Below are 27,833 nucleotides of genomic sequence, written 5' to 3'. Positions count from 1 at the left end.
AATGCTTGGATATTGCATATGGGGGCCACCCTCCTGTAGACCTGGGAACAGTTGAAGGTGGAGAAGAAGAATAATGGTGCCCCAGTGCTGTGGTACAGTATATTGTCATCTTCAGCCAGGTACCGATCCGCCCCATCTTGAACCTTCGCCCTTCCCCCATTAGAGCTAACCCTCATGCCCTGGAGCCAGAGACGTGCGAGTATCACTCTCAATCTCCCTTCCGAAGTTCTGATGAAGACCCTTTTGTGAAGGGCCGCTGTGGAACTCTTCGGCCGTGAGCTCAGAGGCACACTGCATGAGGCTCTTCTGAGAGCAGCATCTCTCCGGCCTGTGGAGATGGCTCCCCTGTGCTTAATATAGACAGTCTGTCTCCCAACCTTTTGACAGCTGGTGGCACTTCCTTCAATTGGATTTCCAGAGGAAGGGTCAGTCAGAAGCAGTTCTGCCCAGGGGGCTGGCATGCTTGTAAACATGGTTGAATCAACATCATGAGAGTTTGCTTTGGAGGGAGCTCCCTCAAGTTCAATGCTGTGTCTTCTGATTGAGTGATTGGCAATATTTTCTAAGCAATGGAACTAGGGGTGTACAGAATATTAGATTTCAATATTCAGCGGAATACCGAATAGTTGGCCGTAGCGGAATACTGAGCTGAATAGTTGCCTTTTTAATGAATAAAATTATGCAGACACGAAAAACACTTTGCAGTTTAAAAACACACTTTAAGAAAATATGCATATCCGTTCTTTATTGAATTTCTTTTCTTTGTTGTTGTCAACAGAATATGTTTGTGTAAACCATGAAAGGAATAAATGATCACAAAATAAACCATTCAATAACAGCAGAGTTTGTATTTTTGTGCATTTGTGTGCATTCATAAGTATCGTTTGTTCGGCAGCGCCCAAGTAACTAACAGGCCGATTCATGGAATGATTAGCGCGGCGCAAGTGGGCAAAAACGTGCGAATCGCAGTGGAATAGCGAAAATCGCAGTGCAAGTGCGAAAATCGCACGAAAAGCAGCGCACGTCGATTCATGGAAGTCCGTGCGCGAGAAAACCAGCGGATGTGCGATAAAAAGTGCGCCGCACACGTTGGCGCACAGGCCATCTAACAGCGTGCGCCAGGTCACAGCGAAAATCGCACAGGCCACAGCGAAATTCGCACATAGCGCGGCGCACGCTACAAAAGTAGGCGGAACACGGGCGTAACACTCGGAATGGGGAACAACTTTCAAAAACGTGGGCGTCACGGGGGAAGTACAGGGCACAAGTGCGCGGAACGCCCACACGCTCGCCTACAACACGTATTCATGGAATAGAATAGGGCAAAAAAGCGCACGCTCAAACCAGCGCACAGGCACAAACACGACCACCACAAGAAAGCAGGCGGTAGCGTCTCTGCGGCCGTAAGAAATGTGCGCCAAAAGGTGCGCCAACAAATAGCACCCATATACTGCCATGATGAATGTCCTATACTGTGGCCCTCCAGGACAAATGACGTGCAAAGGGGTACCCACAAACACGGACACGCTGACAAAAAATACGTGTGCGTGTATACCGGGGTGCGCGGGAAGTCTCACACGCGATTCCATCAGGGTACGTGTATTTCAGGGGTGCGCGGGAAGTTCCACACGCGATTCCATCAGGGTACGTGTATTTCAGGGGTGCGCGGGAAGTCCCACACGCGATTCCATCAGGGTACGTGTATTTCAGGGGTGCACGGGAAGTCCCACACGCGATTACAGCAGGGCGCGTGTATTTCAGGGGTGCGCGGGAAGTTCCACACGCGATTCCAACAGGTTACGTGTATTTCAGGGGTGCGCGGGAAGTTCCACACGCGAATAGCCTGGGCGCGTGTATTTCAGGGGTGCGCGGGAAGTTCCACACGCGAATAGCCTGGGCGCGTGTATTTCAGGGGTGCGCGGGAAGTCCCACACGCGATTACAGCAGGGTACGTGTATTTCAGGGGTGCGCGGGAAGTTCCACACGCGAATAGCCTGGGCGCGTGTATTTCAGGGGTGCGCGGGAAGTTCCACACGCGAATAGCCTGTGCGCGTGTATTTCAGGGGTGCGCGGGAAGTTCCACACGCGAATAGCCTGGGCGCGTGTATTTCAGGGGTGCGCGGGAAGTTTAACACGCGATTTGGCTTGGTACGTGTATTACAGGGGTGCGTGGGAAGTTATACACGCGATTAGGCTGGGTGGGTCCTCACAGGTGTTCCCTGTACACCCTCCACGGCTCCTGCAGGCAGCCCACAAAACAGGGGACTACCCTGCACACCTGCTCATGTCTCCCACCACCCCCACCCCCCACCATCCAGGGGCACCCTCCACCAGGCACCCACTCATGTCTCCCACCACCCCCACCCCCAGCAGTGCAGGGGCACCCTCCACCAGGCCCCCACTCATGTCTCCCACCACCCCCACCCCCCTGCCACCATGGGCACCCTCCACCAGGCCCCCACTCATGTCTCCCACCACCCCCACCCCCCAAGTCACCAGGGGCACCCCCCACCAGGCCCCCACTCATGTCTCCTACCACCCCCACCCCCCAGCAGTGCAGGGGCAGCCCCCACCAGGCCCCCACTCATGTCTCCCACCACCCCCACCCCCCTGCAACCATGGGCACCCTCCACCAGGCCCCCACTCATGTCTCCCACCACCACCACTCCCCAGCAGTGCAGGGGCAGCCCCCACCAGGCCCCCACTCATGTCTCCCACCACCCCCACCCCCTGCCACCATGGGCACCCTCCACCAGCCCCCCACTCATGTCTCCCACCACCCCCACCCCCCCAGTCACCAGGGGCACCCTCCACCGGGCCCCCACTCATGTCTCCCACCACCCCCACCCCCCCAGTCACCAGGGGCAGCCTCCACCAGGCCCCCACTCATGTCTCCCACCACCCCCACCCCCCAGCAGTGCAGGGGCACCCTCCACCAGGCCCCCACCCATGTCTCCCACCACCCCCACCCCCCAGCAGTGCAGGGGCACCCTCCACCAGGCCCCCACTCATGTCTCCCACCACCCCCACCCCCCAGCAGTGCAGGGGCACCCTCCACCAGGCACCCACCCATGTCCCCTATCACCCCCACCCCCCCAGTCACCAGGGGCACCCTCCACCAGGCCCCCACTCATGTCTCCCACCACCCCCACCCCCCCCAGTCACCAGGGGCACCCTCCACCAGGCCCCCACTCATGTCTCCCACCACCCCCACCCCCCAGCAGTGCAGGGGCACCCTCCACCAGGCCCCCACTCATGTCTCCCACCACCCCCACCCCCCCAGTCACCAGGGGCAGCCTCCACCAGGCCCCCACTCATGTCTCCCACCACCCCCACCCCCCCAGTCACCAGGGGCAGCCTCCACCAGGCCCCCACTCATGTCTCCCACCACCCCCACCACCCAGCAGTGCAGGGGCACCCTCCACCAGGCTCCCACTCATGTCTCCCACCACCCCCACCCCCCAGCAGTGCAGGGGCACCCTCCACCAGGCACCCACCCATGTCCCCTATCACCCCCACCCCCCCAGTCACCAGGGGCACCCTCCACCAGGCCCCCACTCATGTCTCCCACCACCCCCACCCCCCTGCCACCATGGGCACCCTCCACCAGGCCCCCACTCATGTCTCCCACCACCCCCACCCCCCCAGTCACCAGGGGCACCCTCCACCAGGCCCCCACTCATGTCTCCCACCACCCCCACCCCCCAGCAGTGCAGGGGCACCCTCCACCAGGCCCCCACCCATGTCTCCCACCACCCCCACCCCCCTGCCACCATGGGCACCCTCCACCAGGCCCCCACTCATGTCTCCCACCACCCCCACCCCCCAGCAGTGCAGGGGCACCCTCCACCAGGCCCCCACTCATGTCTCCCACCACCCCCACCCCCCTGCCACCATGGGCACCCTCCACCAGGCCCCCACTCATGTCTCCCACCACCACCCCCCCCAGCAGTGCAGGGGCAGCCCCCACCAGGCCCCCACTCATGTCTCCCACCACCCCCACCCCCCCAGTCACCAGGGGCACCCTCCACCAGGCCCCCACTCATGTCTCCCACCACCCCCACCCCCCACCATCCAGGGGCAGCCTCCACCAGGCCCCCACTCATGTCTCCCACCACCCCCACCCCCCTGCCACCATGGGCACCCTCCACCAGGCCCCCACTCATGTCTCCCACCACCCCCACCCCCCAGCAGTGCAGGGGCACCCTCCACCAGGCCCCCACTCATGTCTCCCACCACCCGCACCCCCCACCATCCAGGGGCAGCCTCCACCAGGCCCCCACTCATGTCTCCCACCACCCCCACCCCCCCAGTCACCAGGGGCACCCTCCACCAGGCCCCCACTCATGTCTCCCACCACCCCCACCCCCCAGCAGTGCAGGGGCACCCTCCACCAGGCCCCCACTCATGTCTCCCACCACCCCCACCCCCCTGCCACCATGGGCACCCTCCACCAGGCCCCCACTCATGTCTCCCACCACCCCCACCCCCCCAGTCACCAGGGGCACCCTCCACCAGGCCCCCACTCATGTCTCCCACCACCCCCACCCCCCAGCAGTGCAGGGGCACCCTCCACCAGGCCCCCACCCATGTCTCCCACCACCCCCACCCCCCTGCCACCATGGGCACCCTCCACCAGGCCCCCACTCATGTCTCCCACCACCCCCACCCCCCAGCAGTGCAGGGGCACCCTCCACCAGGCCCCCACTCATGTCTCCCACCACCCCCACCCCCCTGCCACCATGGGCACCCTCCACCAGGCCCCCACTCATGACTCCCACCACCACCCCCCCCAGCAGTGCAGGGGCAGCCCCCACCAGGCCCCCACTCATGTCTCCCACCACCCCCACCCCCCCAGTCACCAGGGGCACCCTCCACCAGGCCCCCACTCATGTCTCCCACCACCCCCACCCCCCACCATCCAGGGGCAGCCTCCACCAGGCCCGCACTCATGTCTCCCACCACCCCCACCCCCCTGCCACCATGGGCACCCTCCACCAGGCCCCCACTCATGTCTCCCACCACCCCCACCCCCCAGCAGTTCAGGGGCACCCACCACCAGGCCCCCACTCATGTCTCCCACCACCCCCACCCCCCACCATCCAGGGGCAGCCTCCACCAGGCCCCCACTCATGTCTCCCACCACCCCCACCCCCTCAGTCACCAGGGGCACCCTCCACCAGGCCCCCACTCATGTCTCCCACCACCCCCACCCCCCAGCAGTGCAGGGGCACCCTCCACCAGGCCCCCACTCATGTCTCCCACCACCCCCACCCCCCTGCCACCATGGGCACCCTCCACCAGGCCCCCACTCATGTCTCCCACCACCCCCACCCCCCCAGTCACCAGGGGCACCCTCCACCAGGCCCCCACTCATGTCTCCCACCACCCCCACCCCCCCAGTCACCAGGGGCAGCCTCCACCAGGCCCCCACTCATGTCTCCCACCACCCCCACCCCCCAGCAGTGCAGGGGCACCCTCCATCAGGCCCCCACCCATGTCTCCCACCACCCCCACCCCCCAGCAGTGCAGGGGCACCCTCCACCAGGCCCCAACTCATGTCTCCCACCACCCCCACCCCCCAGCAGTGCAGGGGCACCCTCCACCAGGCACCCACCCATGTCCCCTATCACCCCCACCCCCCTGCCACCATGGGCACCCTCCACCAGGCCCCCACTCATGTCTCCCACCACCCCCACCCCCCCAGTCACCAGGGGCACCCCCCACCAGGCCCCCACTCATGTCTCCCACCACCCCCACCCCCCAGCAGTGCAGGGGCAGCCCCCACCAGGCCCCCACTCATGTCTCCCACCACCCCCACCCCCCTGCCACCATGGGCACCCTCCACCAGGCCCCCACTCATGTCTCCCACCACCACCACCCCCCAGCAGTGCAGGGGCAGCCCCCACCAGGCCCCCACTCATGTCTCCCACCACCCCCACCCCCCTGCCACCATGGGCACCCTCCACCAGGCCCCCACTCATGTCTCCCACCACCCCCACCCCCCCAGTCACCAGGGGCACCCTCCACCAGGCCCCCACTCATGTCTCCCACCACCCCCACCCCCCCAGTCACCAGGGGCAGCCTCCACCAGGCCCCCACTCATGTCTCCCACCACCCCCACCCCCTAGCAGTGCAGGGGCACCCTCCACCAGGCCCCCACCCATGTCTCCCACCACCCCCACCCCCCAGCAGTGCAGGGGCACCCTCCACCAGGCCCCCACTCATGTCTCCCACCACCCCCACCCCCCAGCAGTGCAGGGGCACCGTCCACCAGGCACCCACCCATGTCCCCTATCACCCCCACCCCCCCAGTCACCAGGGGCACCCTCCACCAGTCCCCCACTCATGTCTCCCACCACCCCCACCCCCCCAGTCACCAGGGGCAGCCTCCACCAGGCCCCCACTCATGTCTCCCACCACCCCCACCCCCCAGCAGTGCAGGGGCACCCTCCACCAGGCCCCCACTCATGTCTCCCACCACCCCCACCCCCCAGCAGTGCAGGGGCACCCTCCACCAGGCACCCACCCATGTCCCCTATCACCCCCACCCCCCCAGTCACCAGGGGCACCCTCCACCAGGCCCCCACTCATGTCTCCCACCACCCCCACCCCCCCAGTCACAAGGGGCAGCCTCCACCAGGTCCCCACTCATGTCTCCCACCACCCCCACCCCCCAGCAGTGCAGGGGCACCCTCCACCAGGCCCCCACTCATGTCTCCCACCACCCCCACCCCCCAGCAGTGCAGGGGCACCCTCCACCAGGCACCCACCCATGTCCCCTATCACCCCCACCCCCCCAGTCACCAGGGGCACCCTCCACCAGGCCCCCACTCATGTCTCCCACCACCCCCACCCCCCTGCCACCATGGGCACCCACCACCAGGCCCCCACTCATGTCTCCCACCCCCCCACCCCCCCAGTCACCAGGGGCAGCCTCCACCAGGCCCCCACTCATGTCTCCCACCACCCCCACCCCCCAGCAGTGCAGGGGCACCCTCCACCAGGCCCCCACCCATGTCTCCCACCACCCCCACCCCCCTGCCACCATGGGCACCCTCCACCAGACCCCCACTCATGTCTCCTACCACCCCCACCCCCCAGCAGTGCAGGGGCACCCTCCACCAGGCCCCCACTCATGTCTCCCACCACCCCCACCCCCCTGCCACCATGGGCACCCTCCACCAGGCCCCCACTCATGTCTCCCACCACCACCCCCCCGCCCCCCAGCAGTGCAGGGGCAGCCCCCACCAGGCCCCCACTCATGTCTCCCACCACCCCCACCCCCCCCAGTCACCAGTGGCACCCTCCACCAGGCCCCCACTCATGTCTCCCACCACCCCCACCCCGCTGCCACCATGGGCACCCTCCACCAGGCCCCCACTCATGTCTCCCACCACCACCCCCCCGCCCCCCAGCAGTGCAGGGGCAGCCCCCACCAGGCCCCCACTCATGTCTCCCACCACCCCCACCCCCCCCAGTCACCAGTGGCACCCTCCACCAGGCCCCCACTCATGTCTCCCACCACCCCCACCCCCCCCATCCAGGGGCAGCCTCCACCAGGCCCCCACTCATGTCTCCCACCACCCCCACCCCCCTGCCACCATGGGCACCCTCCACCAGGCCCCCACTCATGTCTCCCACCCCCCCGCCCCCCAGCAGTGCAGGGGCAGCCCCCACCAGGCCCCCACTCATGTCTCCCACCACCCCCACCCCCCCCCAGTCACCAGTGGCACCCTCCACCAGGCCCCCACTCATGTCTCCCACCACCCCCACCCCCCCCATCCAGGGGCAGCCTCCACCAGGCCCCCACTCATGTCTCCCACCACCCCCACCCCCCTGCCACCATGGGCACCCTCCACCAGGCCCCCACTCATGTCTCCCACCACCCCCACCCCCCAGCAGTGCAGGGGCACCCTCCACCAGGCCCCCACTCATGTCTCCCACCACCCCCACCCCCCTGCAGTGCAGGGGCACCCTCCACCAGGCACCCACCCATGTCCCCTATCACCCCCACCCCCCTGCCACCATGGGCACCCTCCACCAGGCCCCCACTCATGTCTCCCACCACCCCCACCACCCCAGTCACCAGGGGCACCCCCCACCAGGCCCCCACTCATGTCTCCCACCACCCCCTCCCCCCAGCAGTGCAGGGGCAGCCCCCACCAGGCCCCCACTCATGTCTCCCACCACCCCCACCCCCCTGCCACCATGGGCACCCTCCACCAGGCCCCCACTCATGTCTCCCACCACCCCCACCCCCCCAGTCACCAGGGGCACCCTCCACCAGGCCCCCACTCATGTCTCCCACCACCCCCACCCCCCAGCAGTGCAGGGGCAGCCCCCACCAGGCCCCCACTCATGTCTCCCACCACCCCCACCCCCCTGCCACCATGGGCACCCTCCACCAGGCCCCCACTCATGTCTCCCACCACCACCATCCCCCAGCAGTGCAGGGGCAGCCCCCACCAGGCCCCCACTCATGTCTCCCACCACCCCCACCCCCCTGCCACCATGGGCACCCTCCACCAGGCCCCCACTCATGTCTCCCACCACCCCCACCCCCCCAGTCACCAGGGGCACCCTCCACCAGGCCCCCACTCATGTCTCCCACCACCCCCACCCCCCCAGTCACCAGGGGCAGCCTCCACCAGGCCCCCACTCATGTCTCCCACCACCCCCACCCCCCAGCAGTGCAGGGGCACCCTCCACCAGGCCCCCACCCATGTCTCCCACCACCCCCACCCCCCAGCAGTGCAGGGGCACCCTCCACCTGGCCCCCACTCATGTCTCCCACCACCCCCACCCCCCAGCAGTGCAGGGGCACCCTCCACCAGGCACCCAACCATGTCCCCTATCACCCCCACCCCCCCAGTCACCAGGGGCACCCTCCACCAGGCCCCCACTCATGTCTCCCACCACCCCCACCCCCCCAGTCACCAGGGGCAGCCTCCACCAGGCCCCCACTCATGTCTCCCACCACCCCCACCCCCCAGCAGTGCAGGGGCACCCTCTTCTGACCCCTCCTGCCCGGCCAACTATCGCCCAATCTCCATTACTCCCTTCCTGGGCAAGCTCCTGGAGAAATTGGCCATCTCCCAGCTTAACCTCCATGCTGAATATGTTGGTAATCTTCATGACCATCAATCCGGCTTCAGAGCGGCCAGAAGCACGGAAACTTCTCTCCTGAACATCCGTGAGGACCTGCTCCTGAACCTCGATTCCAACACTCCCTGTGTTCTCATTCTGCTCGATCTCTCCTCTGCCTTTGACACTGTCAACCATGCCATCCTGCTCAACCGTCTCCGTGATAACCTGGGTATCACTGGTCAGGCTCTGGCATGGCTGACCTCTTTCCTTTCTGGTCGACCCTCCCAGGTCCAAATGGGCTCCTTCCTCTCTGACATCTTTTTCTCCACCTGTGGTGTCCCCCAGGGATCCAACCTCTCTCCCTGGCTTTTCAATCAGTATCTGGCACTCCTTGCCCACCGCATCGCCGCTCTCTGCCCCCACTTTCAGTGCTATGCGGACGATACCCAGCTCATTTTCAGGCTACCCTCGGCCTCCTCCTCTCCTTCCCTCATCTCCGACTGTCTGTCTGCTATCCAGGAATGGTGTGCCGCCAATGACCTCTGCCTTAACGCCAGTAAGACTGAGATTCTACTCATCGGCACACCCACTCCCTCCTTTCCTGCAGCTCTCTGGCCGGCCTCCCTTGGCCCCCTTCCTGCCACTACCTGCAAAGCTAAAAACCTCGGGGTCATCTTCGACTCCACACTCTCCTTCTCTCCTCATATTTCCGACGTCTCTAAGAAGTCACATTACCAGCTGCACCTCCTCAGAGGTATTCTTCCCTTCCTCTCCTTCCCCCAGAAGCTCACTGTCTCCCGAGCCCTGGTTCTCTCAAGGCTGGACTACTGTAATAGCCTCTATCTTAATCTGCCTGCCTCCACTCTCCGCCCTCTGCAACTTATCCAGAACAGAACTGCGAGACTTGTCCTTGGCCTCAAGCCCAGGGACCGTATCTCTCCAGGACTGAAATCTCTTCACTGGCTCCCAGTGGCTGCGAGGATTAAGTTCAAAACCCTCTGCATTGTCCACAAGGCCTTCTGGGGCCTGGGGCCACAATACCTTCAACTCTCTCTTCCTAAATATCTGCCTTCACGAGCCCTTCGCTCATCCGTCTCCAACTCCCTCATGGTCAGCCGCTTCTCGAAGCAACGAGCTGGGGGCAGATCTCTCTCCGCAGCAGGGGCCTCCCTCTGGAACAGCCTTCCTGCTTCCCTGAAACTTGAGGAGAACCATCTCCGGTTCCGGAAGCACCTCAAAACCTTCCTCTTCGCTTCTGCCTTCTCTCTCCCTCTCCCCTGCTAAACCTGCTTAACTCCCCTCCGAAGTCTGCACTTAACCTGCATCTGGGCCACTCTGTGACCTCGGCCCAGGGCCCAGCCACTCTCCACTTGCACTGCCTCCCTGGCTCCCCCTGCACTGCGGGACTGTCACTGCATCCCTACAGCCCCCTTCCCAGCACTTGCTCTGCACTTACCTCGCACTTGCCACCAGCTGGCCCTTTTATTTATTATTTATTATTTTATTACGCTACTTACCTTGTATTGCACTTTCCCCCCCACCTCCTCCCCCTGCACTTCTCCTTTTCCCCTTACCTCTGCACTTGCGCGATCTGAATGACACCTGGCCTAGTAGGATCGTTTGTCTGTCTTCCCCTTGTTTCCCCCCCTCCCTGCCTCGTCGCGCCTTGAAACACTCGTGTATAGGCGCGTTACAAATACCATATCATATCATATCATATCACCAGGCCCCCACTCATGTCTCCCACCACCACCACCCCCCAGCAGTGCAGGGGCAGCCCCCACCAGGCCCCCACTCATGTCTCCCACCACCCCCACCCCCCACCATCATGGGCACCCTCCACCAGGCCCCCACACATGTCCCCCTGCCCCCAGGTCCTGACGATACTCAAACATGGCAGTAATGGGCAGCATACCCAGCACAAACACCCAGGCAAGGATTGCATCCACCCACATAGTGAATGCAATTACATGATACAACCCCAATGGCAAGTATGTAAATGAACACATGTCCGTCACACACACATACACAACGGGTGCAAGTGAATGTCAAAACCCATATCGTGACATGTTGAAACCAATGAGAAAATACCACAAGTGAAAGTTAAAAAAACATGTATTAAAGATGAAAAATAAGTAAACAAATCAAACATACAACAATGGGGATAACTAAATAAATGGTCCATGTCCGAGAACAAATGTAAAAATAAAAAAAACAAAGTAATCCAAAAACAAATGTCGTCCAAAGCAATGTCATGTGGAAGGAAAATAATGAAAAACCATTTCCTCATGGTGAACACAATAATCAATAAAAAAAATGTTTCTTCAAAAAGCAAACTATATACACAAATGTTCCAGGGTCCATGAGCCCAACACCATAAATGAAACCTACTACTACCTAATGAAAAAAATATATACAAAAAAGTGGCCATTGTCCGAGTGGTCCAAAAAAATTAAAATAAAGAAAGGAAACCTAACACTAACTAACTAAATAACTATATACAAAGGCAACGGGCAAGTCCTGCGGCTCACTCGGTGATGTTGCTGGCCAGGGCATCATCGAACTCCATGTCGATGTCCTGGAGGCGGGACTCTGTCCTGGCCCCGAGGTCTCGCAGGGATAACCCCATGTTCAGCTCAAACTCCCTGCGAGCTTCCTCGAGGCACTCAGCCCGCCTCAACGCCCGACGCATGGAGAACTCCGCCCTGACCATGGTGAGCCGCTCCTCTTCCGCCCGCTGCCGCTCCGCACCTATCCGCTGGACCAACTGCTCCCACAAGGAAGACACCACCATCCCAGGGTTGCCCTGCCCTCCGGCCGATGCCTGCCCCTCTGATCTTGATGGCCCCGAGCCATGATGCCTCCCACGTCGAGCCTGCTGCTGCCTCCAACGCCACTGCCTCTGCCAGCACGACGGCATCCAGGCTGATGGAAACCACTGACGCCGTCGTGCACGTGCCCTGCCCGATGATGCTGTCACATCTTCCATCTGCTGGGGTCCAGTTGCTGTGTTGTCCACCCCTGCTGGACCTCCGACTCCCAACTGTGGCAGGCATGGGATCCCCACCGAGCTGGCTGCATTGGTCGGGGCAGGTCCACAGGGGGCCCTGGTGGCATCTGGGCCGGAAGACGGCAAGGAGAACGACTGGTGTATAGCCTGCACAGAGGAGGAGAGGGCCGCCAGATTCGCCAACACATGCAGCAAACCCCCGAACATGGCCGATCCCAATTGGGCCACGTCGGCACGGTGCACTTCGTGATGACGTGCGTGCTCCTCCCGGGAAGCATGCACGGCATCACGAATCACAGCCGTGCGCATCGCGACCCCAATCAGGACCTTCTCCGCACGGCCAGGGGTTCCCACGTCCGCAGGTGGAGGGGAGTCAGGTGACATGGACATCCCCTCTACCTGCGGACGGGCCTGGGACGGGGCATCCCTGCTGGTGCATGGTGGTGCACTCACAGGGTCAGGGACAGCGACATGCACAGGCCCCTCCACGGTGACCTGTGCTGCCTCCTGCCCCTGGCCCTGGACTGCACAACTTGCACCAGCAGGGATGCCCCCACCAGGCCCCATGTGTGCCCCAGTGGCGGCCTCCTCCTCCTCTGTGCTAACCACCACCCTTGATGGCTCCTCACCGTCTCCCACCGTAGCAGGCCCCTGTGGGGGCTCACCCACCCCTTCCGCTGCAGCCGTGGGGGCATCCCCGCCGCCTTGCTCCACAGCGCCGTCTCCGCCCTCTTCTTCACTAGCCGCTGCATAGAGGGAGACAAAGAACACAAGCATCAGGGTACTGTACAATGGTCCCCTAGACAGGAAGCAATAGCAGGTGAGCACCACTGTCAAAGTACACTTCCATCATGTCCCTCCACAACACATGGGTCAGTCCTGGCAAAACACACACAGTAACAGGCATGGTGCATGCCATGGACATTTCCATGCATGTCCAATGGACTCTTGAAACATTCAATGATATGGAACTCACATGCATCATGGCTCATGCCGATCACATGCACACACTTCACCTCAGTCACATCCATCTGGCCCCAAACACACCAAACACAGCGGATACAAGGGTAATTTGGCTGCTTCACTGAATCTGTGCATTGTCACACACATGTGTCATGCATCCATGGCATGCACAAGTCACAGACATGCAGGTCAGGCACACAGACATGGCTACCATATATGTACCTGGCATCAGCACCCATCCCTCACCCCCACCCATGTCCAGGTACAGAGACTGGCATGCTCTCATGTTCAAAATCTGCATAGGGCTCCCCATGCGGCATTTGAACACATGCAACAACCATGTGGGTCACACATCACTGGTCGCACATGCATTACTATGATGTCCCTGCACACATACATGCATACATGGCCTATGGCACACATACAGGCAAGTATCATAGAACCAGCACACCGCAACATGCCCTGTCTCACACAGTAATGCTTGGACACTTACCGCTCAACTCCAGACGGGCCTCCCTCTCAAGGATCTGGGCGTGGAGCGCTGGGCGTACGCGTTCCAGGACCCTCATCTGGATGGAACTCATGCGGCCCCGGCCCCCCTCCACGAGGAGCCGGGCCGTCACAAGGGTCCTGGACCTCAAGTCCTCCCAGCGCTTCTTGATCTTCAGTACGTTGCGGGTTGCCACCCCCTCCGCGTTGATAGCAAACACACAGTCGGCCCAGATCCTCTCCCGTCCTTCCTTGTTGGCGCGGGACGATCCAAAGAGGGCATCATACTGCCCCAGGACATGCTCCATCAGGACACCAACTTCGGTGGCAGTGAAGCTGGTGCCCCTCTGCCCCTCTGGCCTGGGGTTGCCACTGGTGCCAGATGTGGAAGTGCCCGACATGGCAACCCCAGAGGCAGGTGTGGGTGGGCAACTGGGTCCTGGGGCTGGGCTGTGGAGCGATGTTATCCCAGTCGGGAGTCTTCAGTTCCAGCAGGGGTGGACACAGCAACTGGACCCCTGCAGATGGCTGATGTGCAGGCACCAAATGGCAGGGCACGGTGGCAGCAGGCAGGCAGGCAGGCAGCAGCAGATGGCACGTGGGAGGCTGCTCGGGGCACTGGGGGGGCAGTAACTCGGCCTTCTGGGCAGGAGCGTGGTCTTCCGTGTGTTTTCGCGTGGCCAGCTTGATACGGAGTGATTTGGCACGTGAAAATCCTGCACGTCAGCGTGAAATCCGAGGAAAGGCCCTTAACGCGTAAGCGCGTCAGCACGCATACGTGATTCTATTGGACCAGAGTCCCTCAGCGCGTAAGCGCGTCTGTGACGTGACCCGCACGGGTGTTCCCCACTCAGCACGTGATGACGGAGCACACGTGGAAATACTGCACGTCAGCGTGTAATTGGACAAAAGTGCGCGTACACGCGATTGGCCTATGTACGTGTATTTCATGGGTGCGCGTGCACTTACACACGCAAGTACGTATCCCGTGGTGCGTGGGAATTTCCACACGCTATTGGACTGGGAACTGGATTCCAGGGGTGCGCGGGTCACACGCTCGCATAGAACACGCGCAAAGCATAAATTTGCGCACTTTGACAATAACAAGCTCAGATGCCAGGATGAACATACCGTTCCTAGCAGCAGTGGCAGTGGGCTACCAAAGGAGGAGGAGGAGGATAGTCAGGGCCAGAATATTCACACCCAGAACCAGCCTTTTCGGGATGCCTGATGACCAGGTGTATGGGAGGTACAGTTTTCCACCACACATAATACTGGACCTGGTGAGTGAGTGGGAGGATGACCTCACATCACCCACCCTGTGCTCCCAAGCACTCAGCCCCCTGGAGAAGGTCCTCAATGTACTGCACTTCTTAGCCACTGGATCATTTCAGCGGACAAGTGCCATAGTGGGTGGGGTGTCACAGGCCACCCAGTCACGCTGCCTACACCAGGTCTTGAACATCATCACTGCACGCCCATCAGTCCGCAGGCACATATACCTGCCCAGAACCCCTGCAGAAAGGCATGCTGCCGCCCTGGATTTTTACGGTGTGGCACGATTCCCCAAAGTGCTAGGTGCCATCGACTGCACCCATGTGGCTCTACGTCCGCCCAGGGCATCTGAGCACATCTATAGGAACCGCAAGCACTGGCATTCCATCAACGTGCAGGTAGCATGTAATGCCAAGGGAATCATCACCTCAGTATATGCCAACTATCCCGGCTCCACCCACGACAGCTTCATTTACCGAATGTCCACCCTAAGCCGGGACCTAGAAGCTGGGCGGCATGGCGATACATGGCTGCTTGGTGAGTATGTATGCCACTGCACATGCATGCATGTTGGATACTGAGCAAGGTCACAACCCCACCAATGATACCAATCACCACCTCCACAGGGGACAGTGCCTACCCTCTCAGCCCCCACATGATGACGCCAATTCGGAACCCCACCACGCCACCCGAGGTAAGATATAACACAGCCCACATTACGACCCGGGGCATAGTGGAGCGCACATTCGGAGTGCTAAAGTCACGCTTTCGCTCCCTTGACCGTTCTGGCGGCCAGCTGTTATACGCTCCCCCAGTAGTGTGCAGGATCATAGTGGCAGCATGTGTCCTGCACAACGTTGCAACCCGCCGGGACCTGGCCGTGGACATGGTGGTGGCCCCACATCCCCAACCACATGCACAGCCGCTGCGCATGGGAGGGGAAAGGGCACGTGGGGAGGCAGCCCGTACACAGCTAGTGGCTAATTACTTCACATAGAAATCACACCCCTGTGGAGTGCACACTGCCCTGGCACATTCCATCTGACAATCAATGATGACTCAACCTGACACTGATCCTGAATGTCTGGAGAATGAACCGTGAATACCATATCAGCCTGAGATTGTTCACCTGGAAGTGTCACAATGTGTGCATCCCTACCCACACAGACACCACCAATGCAGTTTTGTGGAGTTACACATTCAAGCAGCTAAAAAGAATACCCACTTGCAAAATGCAACAAGAGGACAGTGCCATGTCAGCCAACCCAACCCCAGCACCGCCACACGACACACCGTGCCATGTCATGCTATTTGCAGGTAAACAAAGTAATCCCCACAACATGACACTAGTGTCACTATGTACAGTGTCCCTATTAGAAACCTGCAACACCTGAAATGCTCACAGCAATGCCGGGCCAACAACATACTTGAGCACGTACTACCATTAACATGACATCACAAATTTTACATATTAGTAGTCTCACCTCCTGGAAATGCCTGCACTCCCACCACCACCAACTGTGCAGTGTTGGCGCCATGTAGAGTTGTAGGTGCACTGCTGCCAACATGGACCCCATCGCCAGACTAGAGGTCCTTGTGTAGACATGAGGAAGGGACCTGCAAATTGGGAGGTAGACACAGAAGATGAGTTACACATCAATGCAACATGCAGTGTACAACACAACAGCAATATGCACTAGGAATGTATACACAGTATTGACTACAGACTGCCCACACAGCTCATGGGAGTCCAACGTCACTGTGTAATTCACTGTCACTTGGGCACACCCTTTGCAAGCCCATGGAAACGGGAAGCAGGAGGGGTGTGTGTGACTCAAACCCAAGCATCTGAACCAAATACATTACAAGCCTGCATGTGCCCAGCCACAATGCAGCGTATGCCCACAGGAACCACGGAAGCCAACAAATCGTCCCAAAAAAATAGGGAATAAAATAAATAAAAATAAAAATAAAAATAAGAAACAATCAAAAATGGCCATTGATGGGCCCGGGGGGGTTGGGGAGGCCACCCAGGAGGTCCGAGGACAGGATGCACACCAGAACCCACCTGCGTGGATCCTGGGAAAATAAAACACCTCCATGGGCTCATGGCCCACACGGCTACCCTGTTGTGGGAGTATCACTGCTGTCGCTATTATCACCCTGTGCAGCTGCATCCGGAGGTGGTTGCACTATGGGAGGCAGCCCACGCAATACCCTAGTCTGCTCCTCCATGGCTGCAAGCATGCGGGTGTGGTAGGTCTGGTTCTGGAGGATGAGTGTGCGGAGGTCCCCATGCAACAACTCACGGGATGCCCGGACCTCCGCCCTCGTTGCCTGCATCTCAGCTGAGAGCGTACGGGTGAGACGCTCCAGCTGCTGTTCTGTCCTTTGGTGTGTTGAAGCCTCAAGCTCAACAAGAGTCGTCCTGAGGTGAAGGAGCTCCTGCCTCAGGGCTTCCCTTTGGCCCTGGGACTCAATGGAGATGGCCTCCTGCAGAGTCGCCAGTGCCGCCCGCCTGTCCCTGTTGGACCCCAACATGTCCTCCCTGTGTGACTGGCAGATGGAGTCGGTTGCCTGCTCTAGTCGCTCCATCAGCCTTTCTGGGGGGACAATGGAAGTGGCCACCCTATCCATGGCCTGAGCCATCATCTCGGATGATGCAGCCTGTTGGGTTGCCATACCGTAAATGGATTGCTCCCATGCGGTATTGCCAGGTGGCGTACGGCCACCACGTCGGCGGGCACCACACCTGTCTGGGGCAAGGCGAACTGCGCCTTGCTGTGCCGGCACTGCCTGAGGCTGCAGGACTGCATTCCCCCTCTGATCTGCTGGCCCAGGAACAGGATCAGATGTCGCGGAGTGTGACCCTGCATCCGTAACCACCAAAGGCGTAGCTGCCAACACTGACATCCCCATGGAGGGTTCTGACCCTGGTGCAGGTGGGTGAGACAGAACAGAATCCCTCCCTGGAACACTCACCTGCGGCACGTAGGTCTCATCCGAATCAACACCTGAGTACAGCTCGGGGGAGGTGCAGCCAGAGACACCCCTTGAGAGCACGACCTGCAGCACTTGTGGGTTCTCCCCCACCACCACACCACGTCCCTCACTGGTGGTTGGTCGGCCCTCGGACCCCTCCTGGGTCTGCACCATCTCCACAACCCCAGCAGTATCAGGTGCGTCTTCCCCTGCAAAGACATAAAAACAAAGAAATGGAAACAGGCATTAGCACCATGGAACACAATGAGGGCTGAGAAGCAAGAGAACCAGTACTTGATTGACACATGTCCCACATGACTAAAACCCTCCCATGCATGCACCCTCACTGCGTATGAAGTGCAGGCAAATGGCACACACTGATGACACCAAGATGGAAAATGAACACATTTTCTGCATGCTGCCTGGCAGTGGCATCACACATTGGCCTGTGATTGCCAGGTGAAACACACATGCCATCACACAGATGGCATGTACCATTTCTATTGAGTGAAGATGGAGAGGAGGGCAGCACCTATTCATTCAGTCCAGTTCCCGCATGTAATTGCTTTTCTAATTCTAACAGGTCAGATTTTTCACCTGGAGCTGCCAGTCTGAAATGGTCCAATTGCACAGGGACATGTGTGTACAAATGATATCCAGGTAACAAAGTCACTCCACTTTACCATAGCCATGTCAGACATGTGACTAGTGGACAGCGACATGGCTAGTAAAAGTGGGGGAATGCAAACAATCTGACTGAATGAACAGTGAAAAATAAGCAACAATGTTGTGGCAAGGTGACACTTCAAGGGCAACTGGCGTGCAGTTGGGCTAGATGTCTACTGTTGGCAGAAGGGATACTGCTATGGCCAAATGCAGCTGCGCAGGAAGTATTGCATGAAGCACATGGCTGACCCATACGACTCAGGCGCACACACTCTCACCTGGCACACAAACAGAAGCCCTTACACACACACCATGCACATGGATGACACACACATGCATGTGCACTCACCGGACAATGCCTCGTAATCAGCCAGCTCTCCCACGCCTTGGATCTGTTCCTCCGTGACGTAGGTCCCAGCGACTGACTCATGTGGAGTGAGTTCCATGTCTACTACTGGAGACCCACCTCCAGTCACTAGAGTTGCGGCATGACTTGAGGCCAGCTTACTCTTTGCCCTGCGCTTTAGGTCATTCCAGCGCTTATAGCAATCATTCGCTGTGCGCCTCACGATTCCAAGGGCACTTACAATGTCCGCAACGGTCTGCCAGTGTGCCTGGCGTTGTGCAGGTGTGGTCTTGGATCCTGCAACAATGACCATCTCGTTGTCATGTCCGGACACATACTCGACAAGTGCATTCAGTTCGTCATCCGTGAAGCTGGGCTTCCTGGACGGGCCGGACTGTGTAGCCGTGTCTGGGGCATCAGCCTGTGCCGGACGAGCACTCTTCCTCTTCCGCTTGGAAGGTGGTGGTGATCCTGAGTGTCCTGCGCCGCTCTGGACACTAGGGGCAGGAGCCCTGGTGGACTCTGTATCAGGAGTGTGGGATTGCTCACTCAGCATGGGAGTTGGTGCAGGCATTGGCTCTAGAGTGATGGTGTCAGGGGGAATGTCAGCAGCATGGACTAGGACCGACACTGTCCTGGCTGGGTGTGTGAGGGCTGGGGTGGATGGAGCCGCAGCTGCCCCTGCAGCCTCTCCGCCCTGCCTCCTTGGTGCAGCAGATGACCTTGCTGCCCCAGATCCACGTGGCATGATGGCATCAACGTGCACCAGCGCACGTGTCGTAGCCCTGCTGACCTGGAAGTCAGCCATGGAGTCAGCCAGGTCTGGTGCCACAATGGGCTGGTCCAACAAGGGCTGAGCATGGATGGTGTCAGCCACATCAGCCTCAACGGGAGGGGGGGAGGGGGGTATTATGGGTGCCCGTGACTGGTCCTCCACACATGGGGGGACAGGCTCACCCTGCAAGTTACGACCACGTCCCCTACCGGATCCACCACGGCCACCACTTGTGGCTCTTCCACCTTTGCCACCCTTACGGAATCCTCGCCTCCCAGCCATGGCACTGATGTTAATGTGCGTATGGGAGTGGATGTAGACTATTGTCCTGGGCAATTGGGGGTCAAAGGGGTTGGGTACCAGATGGTAATTGTACCCTAGTGCTCTAGCAAGGCTGAATGTAACCCCTGGGGAAAGATGACGGGTCACGCAACGCACAGGAGGCCCAAAAAAGGGAGATGACGTGCACGCAACCCCTCCTAGACCACGTGTGCAGAAAGAAAAACCTGCACTACGCTGTGGCACCCAGTAACACAAGAATGAACGTATGCGTGTCACACGCAGCCTAGAATGACCTCTGAAGGGGTAGGCTACACACGGGGCAAGCACAGATGTTAGATACGTGCGTGACTCACCGTCTGCCTGGTAAACGAGCGTGTAAAAGGAGCACGTTTGGTTGGCAACACCCCCGCCAAAAGAAGATTTGTACGCTGTCTGAGGAGACAGGACAACAGTAGAAGGGAACACTGTTTGAGGGAACAGGCCCAGGTAAACCAGTAAAAGAGAAAAAAGAGAAAAAGCTGTCAGAGGTAACAGGGAATACGAACTTGAAACGCTGTGAAGTAAATCGCGTGTGAAACGACAAGAAATACAGAATTCACCCACTCGCTCTCCACGAAAAGCACGTACAAGGAAAACGTGTTCTACACGTACCTTTTATACAGGCCCACACGTCCAGCGTCACTTACGCGGCGTGTACGCGCTAGGGCCATTTCCACCAATTACATGCTTTGTCACTTCTGTGTGTAGGGCCATTTCCACCAATTACACGCTTTGTCACTTCTGTGTGTAGGGCCATTTCCACCAATCACACGCTTTGTCACTTCTGCGTGTAGGGCCATTTCCACCAATCACACGCGATTACACTCTGACGTGCAGTCTTTCCACGTGTGCTCTGTCATCACGTGCTGTGTGGGAAACACCTGTGTGGGTCACGTCACAGACGCGCTTACGCGCTGAGGGCCTTTCCTCGGTTTTCACGCTGACGTGCAGGATTTTCACGTGCCAAATCACTCCGTACCAAGCTGGCCACGCGTACGCTCGCGGAATACCATGCTCCTGCCCGGAAGGCCGAACTACTGCCCCCCAGAGCCCCGAGCACGCTCCCACCTGCTGCTGCCTGACTGCCTGCTGCCCCTGCACTGCTGGGGGGTGGGGGTGGTGGGAGACATGGGTGGGGGCCTGGTGGAGGGTGCCCTGGTGGCGGGGGGGTGGGGGTGATAGGGGACATGAGTGTGGGCCTGGTGGAGGCTGCCCCTGCACTGCAGGGGGGTGGGGGTGGTGGGTGACATGGGTGGGGGCCTGGTGGAGGATGCCCCTGGTGGCTGGGGGGTGGGGGTGGTGGGAGACATGAGTTGGGCATGAGTGTGGGCCTGGTGGAGGCTGCCCCTGCACTGCTGGGGGGTGGGGGTGGTGGGTGACATGGGTGGGGGCCTGCTGGCAGGTGCCCCACAGTGCGTGGGGGTGGTGGGAGACATGGGTGGGGGCCTGGTGGAGGGTGCCCCAGCACTGCTGGGGGGTGGGGGTGGTGGGAGACATGGGTGGGGGCCTGGTGGAGGATGCCCCTGCACTGCTGGGGGGTGGGGGTGGTGGGAGACATGGGTGGGGGCCTGGTGGAGGCTGCCCCTGGTGGCTGGGGGGTGGGGGTGGTGGGAGACATGGGTGGGGGCCTGGTGGAGGGTGCCCCTGGTGGCTGGGGGGTGGGGGTGGTGGGAGACATGGGTGGGGGCCTGGTGGAGGATGCCCCTGGTGGCTGGGGGATGGGGGTGGTGGGAGACATGAGTCGGGCATGAGTGGGGGCCTGGTGGAGGCTGCCCCTGCACTGCTGGGGGGTGGGGGTGGTGGGAGACATGGGTGGGGGCCTGGTGGAGGCTGCCCCTGCACTGCTGGGGGGTGGGGGTGGTGGGAGACATGGGTGGGGGCCTGGTGGAGGCTGCCCCTGCACTGCTGGGGGGTGGGGGTGGTGGGAGACATTGGTGGGGGCCTGGTGGCGGCTGCCCCTGCACTGCTGGGGGGTGGGGGTGCAGGGGGACATGAGCAGGTGTGCAGGGTAGTCCCCTGTTTTGTGGGCTGCCTGCAGGGGCCGTGGAGGGTGTACAGGGAACACCTGTGAGGACCCACCCAGCCTAATCGCGTGTGTAACTTCCCACGCACCCCTGTAATACACGTACCAAGCCAATTCGCGTGTGAGAATTCCCGCGCACCCCTGAAATACACGTACCCTGCTGAAATCGCGTGTAAAACTTCCCGCGCACCCCTGAAATGCATGCGCCCAGGCTATTCGCGTGTGGAACTTCCCGGGCACCCCTGAAATACACGTGCCCAGGCTATTCGCGTGTGGAACTTCCCGCGCACCCCTGAAATACACGTAGCACGCTGGGAGACATGAGTGGGGGCCTGGTGGAGGGTGCCCCTGGTGGCGGGGGGGTGGGGGTGATAGGGGACATTAGTGTGGGCCTGGTGGAGGCTGCCCCTGCACTGCTGGGGGGTGGGGGTGGTGGGTGACATGGGTGGGGGCCTGGTGGAGGCTGCCCCTGCACTGCTGGGGGGTGGGGGTGGTGGGAGACATGGGTGGGGGCCTGGTGGAGGATGCCCCTGCACTGCTGGGGGGTGGGGGTGGTGGGAGACATGGGTGGGGGCCTGGTGGAGGATGCCCCTGCACTGGTGGGGGTGGGGGTGGTGGGAGACATGGGTGGGGGCCTGGTGGAGGCTGCCCCTGGTGGCTGGGGGGTGGGGGTGGTGGGAGACATGGGTGGGGGCCTGGTGGAGGGTGCCCCTGGTGGCTGGGGGGTGGGGGTGGTGGGAGACATGGGTGGGGGCCTCGTGGAGGATGCCCCTGGTGGCTGGGGGGTGGGGGTGGTGGGAGACATGAGTCGGGCATGAGTGGGGGCCTGGTGGAGGGTGCCCCTGGTGGCAGGGGGGTGGGGGTGATAGGGGACATGAGTGTGGGCCTGGTGGAGGCTGCCCCTGCACTGCTGGGGGGTGGGGGTGGTGGGTGACATGGGTGGGGGCCTGGTGGAGGCTGCCCCTGCACTGCTGGGGGGTGGGGGTGGTGGGAGACATGGGTGGGGGCCTGGTGGAGGATGCCCCTGCACTGCTGGGGGTGGGGGTGGTGGGAGACATGGGTGGGGGCCTGGTGGAGGCTGCCCCTGGTGGCTGGGGGGTGGGGGTGGTGGGAGACATGGGTGGGGGCCTGGTGGAGGGTGCCCCTGGTGGCTGGGGGGTGGGGGTGGTGGGAGACATGGGTGGGGGCCTGGTGGAGGATGCCCCTGGTGGCTGGGGGGTGGGGGTGGTGGGAGACATGAGTCTGGCATGAGTGGGGGCCTGGTGGAGGGTGCCCCTGGTGGCGGGGGGGTGGGGGTGGTGGGAGACATGGGTGGGGGCCTGGTGGAGGATGCCCCTGGTGGCTGGGGGGTGGGGGTGGTGGGAGACATGAGTCGGGCATGAGTGGGGGCCTGGTGGAGGGTGCCCCTGGTGGCTGGGGGGTGGGGGTGGTGGGAGACATAGGTGGGGGCCTGGTGGAGGATGCCCCTGCACTGCTGGGGGGTGGGGGTGGTGGGTGACATGGGTGGGGGCCTGCTGGCAGGTGCCCCACAGTTCTGGGGGGTGGGGGTGGTAGGAGACATGGGTGGGGGCCTGGTGGTGGGTGCCCCTGGTGGCTGGGGGTGGGGGTGCAAGGGGACATGAGCAGGTGTGCAGGGTAGTCCCCTGTTTTGTGGGCTGCCTGCAGGGGCCGTGGAGGGTGTACAGGGAACACCTGTGAGGACCCACCCAGCCTAATCGCGTGTGATAATTCCCACGCACCCCTGTAATACACGTACCCAGCAAAATGGCGTGTGATAATTCCCATGCACCCCTGTAATTCACGTACCCTGCCAAATCGCGTGTGATAATTCCCGCGTACCCCTGTATTACACGTGCCCTGGCTAATCGCATGTAAGACTTCCCGCGTACCCCTGTAATACACGTTCCCTGGACAATCGCGTGTTGAACTTCCCGCGTACCCCTGTAATACACGTTCCCTGGACTATCGCGTGTTGAACTTCCCGCGTACCCCTGTAATACACGTACCCTGGCTAATCGCGTGTAAAACTTCCCGCGTACTCCTGATATGAAGGTTGCCCGCTTTGCGTTCCTTGTTTGGCAGCCCTGTAAACTGGTCCAGGGTTAGCGCAGCCCTTTGCGATGATTTAGCGATGTTGATGGCTTTTCCTTGCGCGAGGGCGTTCTTGGGGGCGTTACTGGCGCTGCTGCAGGGTCGCTGCGATTCTCTGCGCCACGGCTGGTTTGGGAGCATGGAATCCATGAATACGCTGTGCGCGGAAATCAGTTTTAGCGCACGTGCCTGGCGCACACAGTCGCACGCGGACACTCTGCGCCAGCCGCTTGCGACACTTTTCTGCGAAATTCTATGAATTACCCTGTAAGTCGATTCCAAAAGTATTGCATGCATGTATGCGATCAAGGTGAGGGGAGACTGGAATGTGTCTACTTGTACTTTCAAATGTTCCTTTTGGGCCTGCCCATCTTTAGCCTTCTGGCTTCCGCACGGCACTGAAACACAAGACGAGCGACTACATCAATAGTGCCCTGCTGACAACTGAAGCGCTAGTGAATACAAATCGTTGGGATGCTAAAGCTCTGCTTTCTGTGGGGTACTAAATGTGGATGAGGCATTTATAAAATGTCTTTTTTCATTTAATAGATAGTATTTTTCTTATTTTTCGGGTGGGGTATGTTTGTGGTGTTTTGGGGCATGGTAATGCTGAGTCCCCTCTGGTTCACCGCTGACTCTATAGGGAAGAGATAGTGCTGATTTTCAGATCTTGAATTGGCATGTGCATGTTTATTTTACTTATTTGTTCCATTTATATTTTTATTTGGTCCAATGGTTCTAAATCGTAAACTTGTATCTCCTCATCTTTATTACACATATATCTCTCTTTTTTTAATGCTCTAATGTTGGGAGGAAAATTTCAGCTGCCACAGACTGGGGCATTTTGATAAAAAAAAATAGCCATGTTCTTTAGTAAAATCTGCCACTTTTGCTCAATTCAAAGGACTCATTTTGGCAACATGAGAAAGTTGGAGGGCAGGAATTCTCACCCATGTTTCGATATTACAAGCAGACATCTACCACAGGCACACTTCCCACTGAGCCATCTTACTCGCTCTATAACCTTGGCCTGCAGGCTGAACGCAATTCTTTGCTGTAGGCACACTACCTCCTGAGCTAGTTTCCTCAGGGTTTGGAAATTACTGGGATCTCTGCAACAGCTATATTGATCGTCTCCTTTATTATTTGGATTGGGAATTGGTGGGAATGTAATCTGTAACTTTCAGATTTCTCACACAGGTCATCAGCAAATCAATGCACCCCCAAAGAAATACCATTTTCCAACAGCGACTTTATACACTATTGTTCCAGCTGAACTGTTTTCAACTGCAAAGTAAAGGAGAGACCAGAAATGCATGCAAAATATTGAGAGTTTTTCTTCAGCTCACTCATCCCCTCCCCAGCAAAACACCCAATGAAAGGCTGACACATGAACGGCAGGGAGTTTGTCTGCCCTGCCCTACCTGTCCTCCTGCTGATACAAGGAGCCCACATCTGTGTTGAAACCCTGAATCTGAGCTAGTCCAATATCGGGGTTGGGCAAAGAACTGTATGATGGGCATAATGGGTGATCATCTGAACTAATTGTATAGACAATTCTGAGTTCTGATGAGCCATATAGACCTGCAGAAACCCTGAGGTGACTCTACCCATAATGGTTAGTGGTTCTTGAATGTTCTGAACAAAAGACTTTGGGTTGTATGTCAGTCTAGAAATACGGATACCTCTACTTTGAGACCGCAAACGCATTTTGGTGGCCGTGGACCAACCGTCTCATGCACGATACGACAGAATATAGGTTTTCGAGTTTGCCAATGAACGGCCATTTTGATGTAGCAAGAATCACCATTTTGTTTTCTAACCATTGCTCATTGCTTTCTGTTCCTATTGCTTCACAGTATATTTTCTGCTTACACTGCTCGACTGTGGAACATTGTTGTCTGTATGTGAAAAGGACAAGGCCGCAAGGCCGTGAGGATAACAAGAGTTTGCTGAAACACAAACGTAGGCAGCGCAAGGAAGAATGCCCAGCTCCCTCCCAAATGTAGCCTTGAAGCAGAGCTGCAGGACATTTAATCATTTCACAGCTGCCAGCCAGTCTCGTTATATGGTAGAATATGTTAGAATAATACAGCTAAAGGCTTGAATTATGCTGTTCTAACGGCCCCACTTTGCTGAGCCCGCTAGAGCATGTCGGCTCCCAGGACGCGAATAGCACCTGATAGATAGCAAGGTCCGGAATGCAACTCCCCCCCGAATGTAGTTCACTTCCAAGAACAGAAGCGCCATGTTCTATTCAATAACCGAAAGATGCCTTCGCACTCACAAATTGCAAATTGTTACTAGAATAGATGTTTGAAGGTGTCATAGTGGTCGGAGATGTCCTGTAAGCGGATTCAATTCAACACTACAGCTAAGTCAATGCCTAGTCTGGGATGCTGATGGAAACCCTTATTGATATATTTTTATGTCCAGTTCATGTACTCTGGATGACAACCCTTATATCACACCCCTCTCTTAGAATCCCCCTGACCCCACTGAGCCAAGAAGTAGGTTTGTTTCGCAAATTAAAAGGTTCTATTTGAAAAATTAAACAATATATATATATATATCACACTTCTATAGTAAATTAATATTTGATAGCACACTTGTGAGGATGATAGTGATCAACAATGGATAACGTTACAGTGGTACACTCTTTTTGATGGCTTAGAAGTGATATAAAGAGGATGAAGTAGCTGAGAATGCTTTTATGGCTTCAAGGACAATGCAATGATGAATATATGCAGTACAAAAATAACTTGATATGATTTAGCAAAAGATAATATAATCACTTTTTCTCTGGCAATTCACCCCCCCCCCCCTTTGCAATGTAAGAAATGGAAGGAGAGCACACAGTCTTCAAGAATCCCAACAAAATGCAATACGAAATGCAGCTCCCCCCTAGCAAGCTTAGAGAAAAACAGGTATGATTTTAAAACACAGGCCCAAAATGCTTTGAATGTGGTGGCAATGAAGTGAAATGATGCTAACATTGATTTTAATTCCCTATAGGAGGTTCAGGGTGAGTAATATCTAGTTTATATTAGTTCAGGCTCACTTTAGCAATGCTCTATGAGGAACTAGCAGGTTAAAACGAATTTTAGCAAAGGAAAGCAAGGAGCTGCTGATTTTTACACGTGGCTGAAATTGTGCAAAATGTCAAGTTGCGGCAAATTTAATCGCGTGCGTCGAGCGTAATTACGGAGGCCCTATAAGGAGTAGCAAGTCGGTTCTAGGTTCGTTGGAAAACCTAGAATCCATCAAAGTTAAATTTCGCTCCTAGCACAAACGGTTCCGGAGATACGGCCGATTTAGTCAAGGTAGTTTTTCGGATTTGAAATTTTAAAGCTCAGAATGACAGATGACAGTTTTCAGTTTTAAAGATGACAGAATGACACGATTCTAGGAGGCAGTTCTAATAGGCTAAAATAGCTTGGATTAGATTATTTTAAACTAAGAGATTGGTTTTGGCACAGTGAGTTCTGACACTATATTTTTGAAATAAGCCGTCAAGGTCTGGTCTCTGGTTCTGCTCTCAGCACTGCACAGTTCTGGTCTCTCTGGATCTCTCGTCTCTCTGGATCTCTGGTCTCTCTAGATCTCTGGTCTCTGGAGGTTGATGGATTTGAAGTCTGGAGTCTCCCGACAAAGCGTCCCGCAAGAAAGTGGAAAGTGAATGTCCCTACCTGGGTTCCTGTGGCTCTTTTTATGTGTTTAGAAAGTGGGTGTGTGCGTGGCATAACTGAGCCTGCCCCTCTCTAATTGTCATTGGCCCAATTCTCCCCTCTCCCATGATTGG

Source organism: Ambystoma mexicanum, chromosome 7p (assembly GCF_040938575.1).
Source record: "Ambystoma mexicanum isolate Mex_15411 chromosome 7p, UKY_AmexF1_1, whole genome shotgun sequence".
Classification (NCBI taxonomy): domain Eukaryota; kingdom Metazoa; phylum Chordata; class Amphibia; order Caudata; family Ambystomatidae; genus Ambystoma; species Ambystoma mexicanum.
The sequence above is the reverse complement of the archived record's forward strand: the minus strand, read 5'-3'. Positions refer to the sequence as shown.